Source organism: Trachypithecus francoisi, unplaced genomic scaffold (assembly GCF_009764315.1).
Source record: "Trachypithecus francoisi isolate TF-2019V2 unplaced genomic scaffold, Tfra_2.0 Lachesis_group13, whole genome shotgun sequence".
Classification (NCBI taxonomy): Eukaryota; Metazoa; Chordata; class Mammalia; order Primates; family Cercopithecidae; genus Trachypithecus; species Trachypithecus francoisi.
This window is the reverse complement of record NW_022681458.1, coordinates 34,106,518-34,120,716: the sequence shown is the minus strand read 5'-3', so window position 1 is coordinate 34,120,716 and position 14,199 is coordinate 34,106,518.

Genomic DNA, 14,199 nt, shown 5'->3' with positions numbered 1-14,199 from the left:
TCTTTTTATCATGTCAAAATGCACTGGGAGAATGGATGTTACTAAAAAACAACAACAACAACAAAAACAAACAAACAAACAAAACCATGTGCATTAAGAACATTCTAGAAACCAGGTGCTTTGGCAGATATTTTATATGTGTTATCTTATGTAACCCAGCCTGAGCTTTAGTCTTAAATCTCCAACTGCCTACTTCACCTCAGCCCTTGAAAATCTAATAAGTTTTCAAACTTACAGAGTCTAAGGTAGCATCACAGATAGCCTAGACAAGAGATGGTAGCTCAGATGGAAGTGATTTTAGTAGAGGTGGAGAAAAATTAAGATGCTTAGGGTATATTTTAGAGAGCAGGTTCGCCGAGTTTGCTGATGGCGGGAGAGGGAACTGAGGAACCAAGAGGGACTCAAGTTTTTCACATAATCACTTTGATGGATGCTGATTCTCTTTACTGAGACAGAGTGTTTGCTTAAAAATGTAAATCAGATAAGGCTGCTCCTCTGTTTAAATCCCTCAGTGGCTCCTTATTGCTCTTAGAGCAATCCCTCACCTTGCCATACAAGGCACTCCATGATTTGGCCACTCTCCAGCCTCCCTTCCACCAAGTACCCATTTGTTCTGTGTGCTCAGTCCCCAGCAGCCTCCTCTCTGTCCTCCAGCTCTGCACTCCTGTCTCCTCCCTGGGCTTTGCTTTTGCTCCCTCTGCCCAGAAAACTCTACCGTTGGTGCTCCTTCTCCTCTCCTCAGATCTCAGTTCAGATGTCACCTCCTTAGGGAAGCCTTTTCAGATCATTCTACCTCAAGTGCTCCCACGTTCACTGTCAAGTTTGCATTACCCTGTTTATTTCCTTTGCAGCACTGCATCACAATTTTAATTAACTTGTTCACAGATTTTTTTTCCTTATTTGTTGTGTAGGAACCCTGTTACCTCTGCTTTCTGAAATACATGCCCCTTAACTTTGAACAGTGCATATTAGCTTCATAGATGCTCAATAACTATTTACGTGATGAATATTTATTCAACAAATAAGCAATGCTGAAATTAAGTACCATTATTATTTCCATATTATAGCTAAGGAGACAATTGCTTCACATTTAGTAGGTGGTACAGCCAAAAATTGATCCCAAGCATATCTGACTCTTGCTTTTAATCAAATATCTATATTGTCACCTTATTTTTTTAGAAAAAATTCCTTGTGTTTGTTCATTAAACATTTATTGAGCACTTACGATGTACCAGGCACAGCAGACCACACTGGACAAATTCTAGCTCTTCAAAAATGTGATACATTCCCTGTCTTCATGTGGCTTCAAGCAGGCAATCCTTTTGTACAGTGAAAAAATGATCACCCACTCATTTTACACATTATGTGACTCACTTAAACCTGCACGTACTTGCTATAACGAAAGAATCATAGGAATAAGCTAGTTCTTGAAAGGGCATTTTTGTCCCCCTTCCCTCTCATTCCAGATGACAAGAATCCCTTCTTTTAGAAAATTTTCTCTAATGGATGTTTTAGAAGATTTTTTAAATAGCTGACCAAAATAAAATATATACAACTTATTTGGGACCATCCAAGTGTTTTTTCATAACAGACTGAATTATTAGTGACACAGATGTGATCCCTTAAATTGGCATTAAAGGAAAACCTGGAGGAGGGAGTTGAAATAAGTGAGTTATATATTAAAAACCTGCGTTCAGCCAGGCACAGTGGCTCACACCTGTAATCCCAGCACTTTGGGAGGCTGAGGTGGATGCATCACGAGGTCAGGAGTTCAAGACCAGCCTGGCCAATATGGTGAAACTCCATCTCTACTAAAAATACAAAAATTATCTGGGCATGGTGGCGTGTGTCTGTAGTCCCAGCTACTCGGGAGGCTGAGGCAGAAGAATCGCTTGAGCCTGGCAGACAGAGGCTGCAGTGAGCCGAGATCATGCCACCACATTCTGGCCTAAGCAACAGAGCAAGACTCCATCTCAAAAAAAAAAGAATCTGGGTTCTAGTTCCAGCTCTAACCCTAAACTAATGACAGCCAAATCACAACCTTTTAAAATTTCTTTTCTCATCAATAAAATGAAAAAAAAAAAAGTGTGTACTACCTACACCATGACAAAATTGTGTGAAACTAATGAATTCATAAAAATGCTCTGAAAAGCCAATGGTTCCGTGAAACATGTTTCTGTTATTTTAGGGCCTCATTTGCTCCTTAAAGGATGGGGAAAGTGGATGGGTCACAGGCACAAAGGGAAAGACAGTTCTGTTTTCTTTTTTTTTTTTTTTTTTTTTTTGAGGCGGTGTCTCGCTCTGTCGCCCGGACTGGAGTGCAGTGGCCGGATCTCAGCTCACTGCAAGCTCCGCCTCCCGGGTTCACGCCATTCTCCTGCCTCAGCCTCCCGAGCAGCTGGGACTACAGGCGCCCGCCACCTCGCCCAGCTAGTTTTTTTTTGTATTTTTAGTAGAGACGGGGTTTCACCGTGTTAGCCAGGATGGTCTCGATCTCCTGACCTCGTGATCCGCCCGTCTCGGCCTCCCAAAGTGCTGGGATTACAGGCTTGAGCCACCGCGCCCGGCCGACAGTTCTGTTTTCTTTCCCAGCCTTATTCTTTCACTCATTCATGATGGGATTCTATACCTCTGGGCTTCCAGACACACGGTTCCTTCTGCCTGCAATGCCCTTTCCTCACTGATGATTTTCTTGTTCTATTTCAAGACTCAGGTTGAACCTTACTTTCCCTATACAGCCTCCCTGACTCCTCTCTCTAAGCAGAGTAATTGTTCCTTTTTCGGTGTTTTTTGAGCAATGTGATACACTTCTCGAATCCAGCTTATGTAGACATTATAGTGTCATCTGTTTATAGATCGCTAGATTGGGAGCTTCAGGAGGGGAGGGACTGTCCAGTGTTAATGGGATTGTCTTCCCCACGTCCACCGTCCAGTAACAGCTCCTGTTCACCTACACCCATGTGGTTATCATAGGATCCACCATCCTAGTCCAGTGTGACCCCACACCTTGCCCCTGCTGATGGGTTGGAGGTGGGCACCTGACAGAAGCAGAGAATCCCACCCCACAGGGTAGGGTCATTTGGTGTAGGGTGAGCTCCTGGCCCAGAGTTAATCAGTAGCTTTCCTCGGGAATTCTGGAATTGGAACTGAGAAAAAGAATTTAGTCTCTGGTTTTGAAGCACGAAGTTTCAGAGCAATTGGTAGCCCTGTTTTCTGACAATAAGGGCAAAATCAATGGAAGTCTTTAGAAAGAGAAGAATGAAATAAGTGAACTGAGGGGAACAGAGCTGAGATGGAGGGTCCTGAGCTCTTGAACCCCCTGTTCTAGAAGTCATGTTTCACTGCTAGGGTTTGCACAAAGACACCCTAGTATCCCTATAATAAATTATACCCTGGAGTCCTTATAATGAACTCTCCATTGTGCACAGACCACTTCGAGTTTTTGTCACCACCAAAAATAAATAAGTAAACATAAATGTTCAGTTCTAACTAATAGAAATTGCCTTGTGCATCTCTGGAATCTCCAATGTTTGACACAATCTTTAGTTCATTGTCTACTCACTAGTTAAATTAGTGAATTAATTAATCCTAATCCCAATTCCTGTGTCATACAGTTTTTACAATACTAAACAGAAATGCCTGGCCTTATAAATGACCAAATACAAAAAGGTAGTTGTGTTTTTAGCTTTAAAAATGGACTTAAACAATATATTTCAACTTACCCTCTGAACAAACCTTCAGAATATTTATAACTCAATTATAAATATAAGCATCTATTAAGTGAACCGAATATTTGGATATCCCATTACAGTAGGGTAAAATTTGCTTAATGAAGTGCTGGTAGCATACAGTGGGTGAGAAAGAGAATGGCCAGAAGAGTGATGTTTTGACCTTAGCTCTATAGCTTAGGACTGCCAGGACTGAACCTCCCTGGGCTTCAGTTTCCTCATTCAAAAAACAAAGAACAGATAAGATAGGGAGTTGGGTTTAGAGAAAATCTACCCTCCTGACCTCACAGATTTATTATGACTCTTAAATGAGATAAGATGTTAAAGATCTTGAAGAGCTGTAACATAACAACCAAAATGGGTACAGCTTTCACTATAATAGTTCAACATTATTGTCCTAGCTTTGCTAGTAATTACTTTGATAAATTGTTTTCTGTTTATTTTATGTCTGTTAGAGCTGTTATTAAAAAATCTAAATAACCAAGCCGAATTAACCAAATCAGCTTTACTATTACAGTACTAGAAGTACTACCACCCGTGACTGGTTTGTGATAACCAATATAAAGTTCCCTTTAGAGAGAGATGGGGGACGGGTGGAAGAATGGCTCAGAATATTCTTTTTTTTTTTTTTTTTTTTTGAGGCGGAGTCTCGCTCTGTCACCCAGGCTGGAGTGCTGTGGCCGGATCTCAGCTCTCTGCAAGCTCCGCCTCCCGGGTTTACGGCATTCTCCTGCCTCAGCCTCCCGAGTAGCTGGGACTACAGGCGCCAGCCACCTCGCCCGGCTAGCTTTTTTTTGTATTTTTTAGTAGAGACGGGGTTTCACCGTGTTAGCCAGGATGATCTCGAACTCCTGACCTCGTGATCCGCCCGTCTCGGCCTCCCAAAGTGCTGGGATTACAGGCTTGAGCCACCGCGCCCGGCAGAATATTCTTCTGAAACACTCTTCGGTAACTTTCCCTTTTCTCTCAGCTTCTCTCTCTTTTCTTCACCTCGCACTGAGTGCTACGTCCCAAGACAGAAGCTTTTTATTATAATAACGGTATGTTAGACTTTCCTGACATTTTATTTTGAAGGAAATCCAAGTCATTGAACAAGCAAGTGTTGTCTCCTTTTAAGGGCTGAAGAAACTGGCCCAGGGAGGCGACGCCCCCAGAAAGTCACACAGCTGGTGAGAGACAGAACCGAGGGGAAAGAGTTGAATCTTCTGCTCAGACCATGTCATTGTTCTTTCTATACCAAAATAACTGAGGCAGGGACGCCTAAATGCTCTTGGTTGCCGTTGGGAAGGAAAGGGGACAGAAATGAGTGGGCGCTGAATCACTGCGCCCCTGCCCCAATTTCCTCACCCTTCTTCCTCCCAGTGCTCTCCAAGAATTGCAGGAAATCAGACCTCTAATATGGAAACAACAACAACAAAAACACTTAGCAAAGAAAATGGCAAACATTCCCACCGGGGTTCTGTTTTCTGAGAATGCATTGATTAGCTTTTCAAGGATGAAGTCCCCGGACAAAGAGCAGGATGGAACTTGGGAAACACCTGCTCCAGGCTCGCTGAGGGTCCCCCTGTTAAGGGGCGCCTTGGCTCCCTGTGGAGTGGGGGACATGACACGCGGGGGGCTGCAGAAGAGGAGGGGAAAGAGAGGGGCCATGTGCCACAAATGGAGATCCCCACCATTGTTTTTCCTGTCCTGAACCCCAAAGCCGAAGCCACATTCCAAGCTTCGGGCTGAGCGTGAGCAGTATGCGCATTTCTCCAACGAGCATGATTACCTTCAGATCCAGAAAACCCACCCCCAGAATGATGAGAATTTCTATTAGTAACGATAATGACAGCCCGCACTTATCAAGCATGTTACATGTGCCAGACCTGCCTCCCCTCATTCTCCATGCATTAAATCGTGTAATTCTTAACATCATCTCCAGGAGCTAATAGAGCTTGGACGGAAAACATGGCGGATAATTCATAATTAGTATCTGGCTGTGCTTCCCCATGTTTTTACATTTATCTTGCAATATAGAGCTTTTGATGTTTTTGGAAGTTATTCTAAACCAGAAGAGGAAGTCCTGTTGGAAAGATCTGACACAGAAGGATATGGAAAAGAGGCCCAGTGTCTCTCTCCAGCCATGTCCGTGTTTCTGTGCAGCAGTTAGGGTGTCGGGGTTTCCAAGGGCTTCCCCAGGAGAATGAAGCCTGCAGTCACTTAGGGCAAGAAAAAAGAAGCCACATGTCATCAGTTTGGTAGGCGAAAACAGCACTTAATGTAAAAGGAAGGCTTACCTCAGAGATACTACAATGTAGATGATAAAGATTTTCCCCCATGAGCTGAATTGTGCATTCAGTGGAAGATTGTATCTGTTGTCATTTGTGTACTCAGAGCCTAGCACAGAGATTGCCAGCATGTAAAACAGTCCTAATAAATATTTGTTGAATGAATGAAAAGAACGATGGAAAAGATAAACAGTTCTCTAGGACCATTCAAATTATTTTGCTGTTCTATAATGTTTACATCAAATATTTCTTGAAATTATATTATCACAGAATTTATGAAGAGAAGAGAACTTTAAAATTCATTTAATCCATTCTTCTTATTTTTTAGAAAAGAAAGAATGGGGCCCAGAAAGGTAAGCAATCTGCCTCAGGTCCCAAACTCATCAGAGGCACAGTTAGAGTTAGGATAAGGCTTCCTGACTCCTCCTGCACCATCATTTCTGCCTGTACACCATGTTGCCTCACACCTGGCAATAAGAAAACTCATCTTTGTCCTTACTGTAATGGAATGTATGTGTTTTTTTCCTTCATTATGCAGCTTTCCTCTTGATTCTCTCTTGATTCACTGTCTTGAAAAGTGCTCTGATTTTTACCCCTTAAGACTTTTGCAAGAGGATGCAGCAGAAGTATGGATGATGAACAACTGGTAGTTCTGGAAAAGTGAGTGGGTCAATGCAAGAGCTGGCATACACTGTAAATTATGAATACACAAATAGAACTATTTGCAAGGCTGTGTTGAATATTCTGAGAGAGTTGACCCCAAAATAAAGAGAAAGGCTCTTGCACTGCGCTGAGGAAGCACACCTGAGCTGTCCGTCTTTTCCTTCTTGCCTATGGTTCAGCCTTGGTTCTGGAAGGATAAACGCATGTGCCTTGGCCTTGTCCCAGGGCAACAGCTGATTCAGCCACTGAGGAGCCTAGCCAATTAAATTCTTTCTCATGGGAAATTGGAATTGGGACCCAGAGACTGTGTCAGTGAGGAGCTAGGTAACAGGTTCTGTAGAGCCTGGAACTCAGGAAGTTTAGAGGCAGCTATGATAGAAGTGACATTGGGCCATATGCAATGGGTGAGGAGGCAAGGAAGTTTGTTTGTGGAAGGAAGGACAGAGAAAACATACAAAGAAAAGGAGAAATGAAATGAAATGAGAGAGAGGGAGAGGCCCTGATAACTCTCAAATTTCCACAGGGATGATTTTTCCAACAGGATTTCATATAATCCCTCTACATCTTTTTTATTAATCTTTTTACCTTGATACAATTGCAGTACATTTTTGTTCTTTGCAAGGAGATGTTGACGTCTGAGTTGGAGCAGCCAATAGAGCAGAGGATATATTTTGCTTTTAAAGGGGTAAGTGAATTGCTGCTGGAAAAGGAATGCCATTTTGAGAATGAAGATGGAAGAGAATAGAGCCGGCAGAAACAGGAAAGGGGACCCAAGAAGACCGAGGCATGGAGAATGCCACAGCAGCGAGCCTGGGGAGGCTGAGGGGCGTGGGTGAACTGGCTGTCTTCCAGACACCCTGTTGACTTGGTGCCCAACCATTCACATTTTCTGTCCCCAAGAGCCAATCAGCTGCTCATCAGCGCAGCACAGGGAGAGCATCAAAGGGATTTAATAATGGTTGGCAAATGTCAAATTACATTGAATCTAAACCAAATTCCAGACATTTAGGGCTGTGTAGTCATTAACAATCAATTAGTGCACTTGCTTTTCAGTCAAAGCATTTTTAATACCCTCTCCTTTCCATGACAAGGAAACACATGCTTCGCCTCCTTCTCCCCTCAGCAGCTGAGCCATGCATCCCTCCTCTAGCTTAGTCAGTGAAGGAACAATTTAGTCGCTGTTCTCGTTGTGGTTTCCTCTCCTTGTTTACACTTTCAGGAGTGGAAGGAAATGTTAAGTGGCATTTATACAACCCATCCTGCAGATGCGGGCTAAGGAAGGAGAAATTGGTCATTTTTCTCTTTCTTAGGAATCATGAAGTAATAAAAGGTAAAGATGTAGAGAATCATCCCAAACCTTTTCTCTAGTTGGAATCATGAGACCGTGGGCTCCAGTACTCAGAGGAATGATGCATACCAATTACACAGAGAGGACGTTATGTGAACTCATTTCACCTCTAATGGCCCATGTTCTGATGCAGCAGGATTACATTCCAGCAACAGAGCCAGTAAACATTTACCACAAAACAAGATGTCGTTCTATTGATTGCTGCATATCTGCTCCATCCTTCCCTTTCCAAATTAGCTCAGATTTATGGCAATTCCCTTCCTGTTCCATGAGCCAACCACATCATCTCTGGGGTGCTGCAGGTCAGAGGAAGGAGATAAGCAGGGATCTGTCTCTGAGCATTTTCAGGAAGAGATTTCACAGGCGTTTTGAGAATTCCTCTTTTGCTCATATTTTTCCCTGCTAGGTCTTCCACAGGCCTATTCTTAGAATAACTTTCTCAGAATATACAAAAGCCCATTTTCGCCAACTACGACATATATTCCTTCCTCCAATTTCGTTGATTAAAAATATCTGGACATACAACTGGACTTAGCTCAAAATGCTTTGTTGACAGACAATAGACTCATACGGGGTCCTCAAGCTCGCTCTCTCTCTCGCTCTCGGGTTCCTCAAGCTCTTGGTCCCGGGAAGCTTCTGCTTAAAATCTGAGCTTCAGTGGCATAAAAATGGCAGTGAGGAAGAAGGCAAAGTTTTAAAAAACAAAGAGGACTTGCAATGTAGAGGGTGCCAATGGCTCCTGAGAGGCCAAGGGTAAGACACAGACTGTAGTCTTACATCGTAAAGCACGCAAGTTCTTCAGTCTTGGTAACAGGTATTTCTTTCTTTCTTTTCTTTTCTTTTCTTTTTTTTTTTAAGACAGGGACTTGCTCTGTCTCCCAGGCTAGAGTACAACGGTGTGATCTTGGCTCACTGCTACTTCTGCCTCCCAGGTTCAAGTGATTCTTCTGCCTCAGTCTCCTGAGTAGCTGGGATTACAGGTGTGTGCCACCACACCCAGCTAATTTGCATATTTTTCATAGAGATGGGGTTTTGCCATGTTGGCCAGGCTGGTCTGGAACTCCTGGTCTCAAGTGATCTACTCGCCTTGGCCTCCCAAACTACTGGGATTACAGACATGAGCCACTGCGCCTGGCCAGTAACAGGTATTTCTATGCTCGGTTTGGGGCCTCGGCCAGAGATTATCTCAGCAAAGGGCATGAGATGCCAAGTCCATATAAAAGGACTGAATCAAACTCAACAAAATAAAAACTACTATCCCCAAAGAGTTACCACCATAGATGTCTTTTCTGGGAAGAGTCCCAGGGACAGTCTATTTCAGTACACTTTCAAGAGTGGGTTCCTGGAACTTTACCTGAACAGCTGTCTTCTTGGAAGTCACCCCATAGTGACTGGTGGAAGGGCAGTTTTCTTTGTGACAGACCCCAAACATATGCAGTCCAATGAACAGACACACCATACTTTAAACAAATCATCAGTACAGATGTTTAAAAATCCATATTTTTTAGAAAACTAGAGAAGGCTTATTTTCTTTATTAAAATGTTGCTTTGCTTTGCTTCACAGAATGATCCCTCTCCAGTAGTGTTTCTGAGACTGAAGTGGTCTGGAATGACCGTGAAAGATCCTGTTAAACTGCAGATGTCCAAGCCCCACCCTGCAGAGGGTATGATTCAGGTTTGGGGTGAAACTCAGAAAATTGAATTTAAAAAAAAACAAAAACCCTTGATGATTCTGATGCAGGTGGTCTTGGCCCACACCTTAAGAAACATTGCACACGGTAGGTTTCTGCATGCATTTAAACAGAAGTCCATTTCTATTTGGAAAATAATTATGTTGTGTAAATCAAAGCCCACCTATATTGTAATGGAATGGACTGGAACTAAGAGAGAAGGTTTATATTTGGTATTTTACAATTCTAACTCTCTAAGATTCATAAGATAGCTATTTTATTATTATAATTTTTTATTGCTCATGTGTCTTGTTAAGAAACATTCAAATCTGTAAGTATGTGATTGACACACCTTATACAACATGCATTCCAGTGCTGACCTACTGTCTGGCGTATCACAATGTTTAACAAATAGACATGTGTTGGAATCCTCCAGGTTAGCCTGCAGTTTCCTGTTTCTAATTCCCCCTAGGGGGATCAGCAAAACAACCCAAATCACTCTCTTGGTAGCACCATTCTAAATTAGACTGAAAAATGAACACCCTCTAACTGGGAGATAATGACTTTATAAAGGTACAGAGGAAGAGGGGAGGAGGAAGAAGGATGACCTAGGCGAGATGGGGCCATGTCATTGGGGTGACACTAGAGAAGGAAGCCCAATGTGGGTTTACGAGGTGGTTCTTCACTGTGATTTTTTTTTTTTTTTTGCAGATATCAGAAGGTAGAGAGGAGAGGGAAAGGCAAAACAGGAAAAGAGAATAAATGGGAAGAAAAATGAAAACAAGGAAACCAAGATTGGGAACAGAAAGGTGTTACCAGTTCTCAGGATCAAAGACAAGATTTACATTTTGGCCATTAATTAATATTATCATCATGTACTATACGTACTATATGTGCATTGGAGTATAGTTAGATATTTCTAAGGAAAGAGAGAAAATAATTTTTTACAAGTTTGAGACAGCATCAATTCACTTAAGGTTTCCAGTGGTAAATCTTTTGGTCTTTGTTTCCATGAGTTCACCAAAGCATGTAAATAAGATCAGAGTTTTAAAATTTCTAATAGTCTGCGTGCTTTGACTAGCAATCCTATAATCCTAGTTCATGTACTTCTCAGAACAGTCTGCAAACTTAACCCCAAGAACAGAATGTTGTCGTCAAGCTGCAAAACATGTGTCATCATTGCTTTGGTTCTGATGTTAGAGTTCACAAATGATGATCCTTTAAATATACCCCCAGTGACTCAAACACATCCTCATTTTTATAAAAGACTGTTGATTTCCTGCTCACAGCAAAATAAGGATGCTGAAAGTTGTTGATTTAAAGAACAGAAGCAAGGCCAGCAAGTAGGGATGTGTAATTGCCATTATTATCTAACAAGAAGCTGCCCACTTGCTGGTAGCTCTTTGTTATGGTAAGCTCTGCAGACCCAGGTTCCTGTAGACTCTCATTTTGGTCATGTGGGAGACTTGGCCTGCTGGAAAATATTGCTTCAGTTCTTTTATGAAATGGCATGACTATCCTGGAGTTCTGCAGTGATGGGCAAAAAACTGCCTGCCTGATTACTTACACTTCCCACCTCCTGAATCCCCAAATTGGGCACTCGCTTCTATTTTTTTGCTATCCATTATCTCCCTACCTCTCATCCTCCTTGTACTCAAAAACTTTTCATGTGAATGGATGGAATAAACGCATTAACTTTAAGGTCCATATGATAGATAAGGCATAAAGAATGATGTGTTCCTGATTAGTTGTAATTTTAAAAATAAGAAAACCCTTAGGTGAAAACAACAAATATTTAATAAGAGAATATCAAGTGTTTGGGACCCGATTGGAAAAATATTTTGGGGGCTGAGTTGTGTGTTCGTGTGCATGTACAGGCAGTGGCCTGGGCGTCTCAGAACTGTCCCATGAAGGTGAGCACATTTTGAAGCTGTGCCTCACAGCATGCATTAGTTTCTGGGCATTGACTGTTGATTGGGAAACCTGGGGAAAGGCTAAGACTTCCTTGGAGCAGTCAAGATCTAATGCTCAGGGCTCCATCCCCAGAACAATGGCAGGACGTGGCCACGAGCCCACCCACCGAAAGTGCCTGTACCTGAGGGAATGGGTGTTCCAAGCAGGGGAAAATGAGGCAGAGAATGTGCATTCGCTCCACTCACAGGCCACATTATCTTTTTCTTCCTAGGAGATCTCTGCATCCTTAAGTAACTTCCCAGTCATCAAATCAGTCTTTATTAAATTTTCACATGCACTTAGTTTTCGATTCAATTTGAAATGTGCTCTGAGGAGCATCATATGGACTAAATAAGTAGCTAAAGAGAAATGGTAAAGCATATATTTTAGAGAATGGCACAGAACAGTGCCTCTTAAATGCTACCAGTAGTAACTGAGGGCTTTTATATAACACAAAGATGTGTACTTTTATTTTGAGTTATTTATTTATTTTCATTTGTATTTAAAGGAAAAATAGCTTACCAGACCAGTAGTTTTGGGGATATTTTTGCTGAGAACAAAGCTAAAACAGGTATTTGGGTTTTAAAAGTTGTGTCAATTTAAAAAAACTATTAAAGAAGTAATAAATAGCGCAAGGATAATAAAAGAATCTTGAAGGTTGTGCTCAAGTAACTGAAGTTTAAGAAACACTGCCAAGTCCAGGACAGCATCACTGCATATCAATAGCCCTGGATTGACTCCTGTTCTGCAAAGGATGTGCTATATGACCCTGGACAAGGTGGAACCTCTCTGAGCCTCAGTTGACTCAAGTAGAATGGTGACACTGAAGGAGATTGCCAAGATCGCCTCCAATGGTAGCATGTGGTGATGTATTGATATTACAAGCTGCCTTCTGTGTCTAGTGAGGTGGAAATGAGGAAATGATGTCAATTGTGATACCATGTCTGGAGACATCATGTACATAAGCATCGAGTTGACTCTTCCTCACCTTGAAGCAGTGAGGTATAGAGAAAAGTCTGCCACTTACTGTGTTCCCTGGGCCTTGATCAAGTCACCTACCCTCTTTGAACCCCAGTTTCTCTACTTGTTTTTTGAATTATGTTTTTAATTGACAAATAAAAATCATACATATTTATTGTAAACAACCTGTTTTAAAATGTGTATACATTGTGGAATGGCTCAGTCAAGCCACAATTAACATACGCATTACCTCATATACTTACCATTTTTTGTGGTGAGAACATTTAAAATTTATTCTCTTAGTGATTCTTGCACAAATACATTTCTAGTAATTATAGTTACCATGCTGTACAATAGGTCCTTGTCTTCCTCTTGTAAAAGTGAAATTTTACATCCTTTGACCAACATCTCCCCAACCCCTCCTCACTTCAAAGCCCCTGGTAACCATGATTCTACTCTCTGCTTCTATGAGTTCAACTTTTTTAGATTCTGCATATAAGTGAGATAATGCAACATTTGTCTTTCTGTGCCCCCAGTTTTACCATTTGTGAGAGAAAATGGTCATGGTGATGAATAATATCTATTCAGTGTATGCAGTCTTATTGGACAACTCAAATGCAGTGTGTATATAAAATGAAATATTTCTTAAACATAAGTAAATGTTTATAAAACAAACGTAAATTTTGTTCTTCCATGCTCCTGTAACTTTCTCTTTCATCACTTCATCATTTTTAAATATAGTGTTGTTGTATGTATAGCCATATCATGATCAGGCAAAAAAATTATTAGGTTAAGTTCAAGCCAGTCACTATTGATAGTTTTTAAAATCTCACATAAAATGTTTAATGTTGGAGAAGGAATTAGGAATTGGCTCATGGATAAAACAGAAAACCATCACCTGCCAGTGACATCAAAATCTTATTTTAGTTAAAAGTTTTAACCATCTCCTCTTCTAAACCTGTCCGGAGCCGTGAGGCCCAGAAATTGCTGCGGCCTCTGTTGCTTAAGCTCCGCATTGTGGAGACAAGATGGCGCACTTCCTGGTTCCTCATCATCAACTTTTCCCACGCCAGCGAACTTTTCCCGCGCGAGCTAACTTTTCCCGCGCGCGGGTAGATAACTTCCCGCGCCCAGGAAAGACTAAGTCTACCGAGCATGCGCCTGGTGACGTCTCTCATTATTCTCCCTGCCTGCTCTGCCGCACTTCCTCTTTCTTACCATCCTATATAAAATGTACCAACGCCCTCAATAAACGAGACTTGATCAGGATACTGTCTTGTCTCCATTTCTTGTGTCTCTTGTCTCTCTAAATTCCCACCCCCTCCTCCAAGGTCTGTGTTAAGGATCCCGCTGGACGGGACATAAACCTTTAAGTGGAAGATGAGCTAGAAATAATAAATTATTTATCAATTCCACTGAACTCTGCTTTTGATGTGACTTCTTTCCATTACCCCAGCATTCCCAACTCCATACACAACCTCAGATTATAGCTGGTACATACCTTCTTCCCCCTAGGACATCCAGGTTACACTTTCAGACTTCCGCCTGTTGGATTCAAATTATAGTTGTTTTTGCACTTAAGAATTCTTGTTACCAAGCTTGCCTAT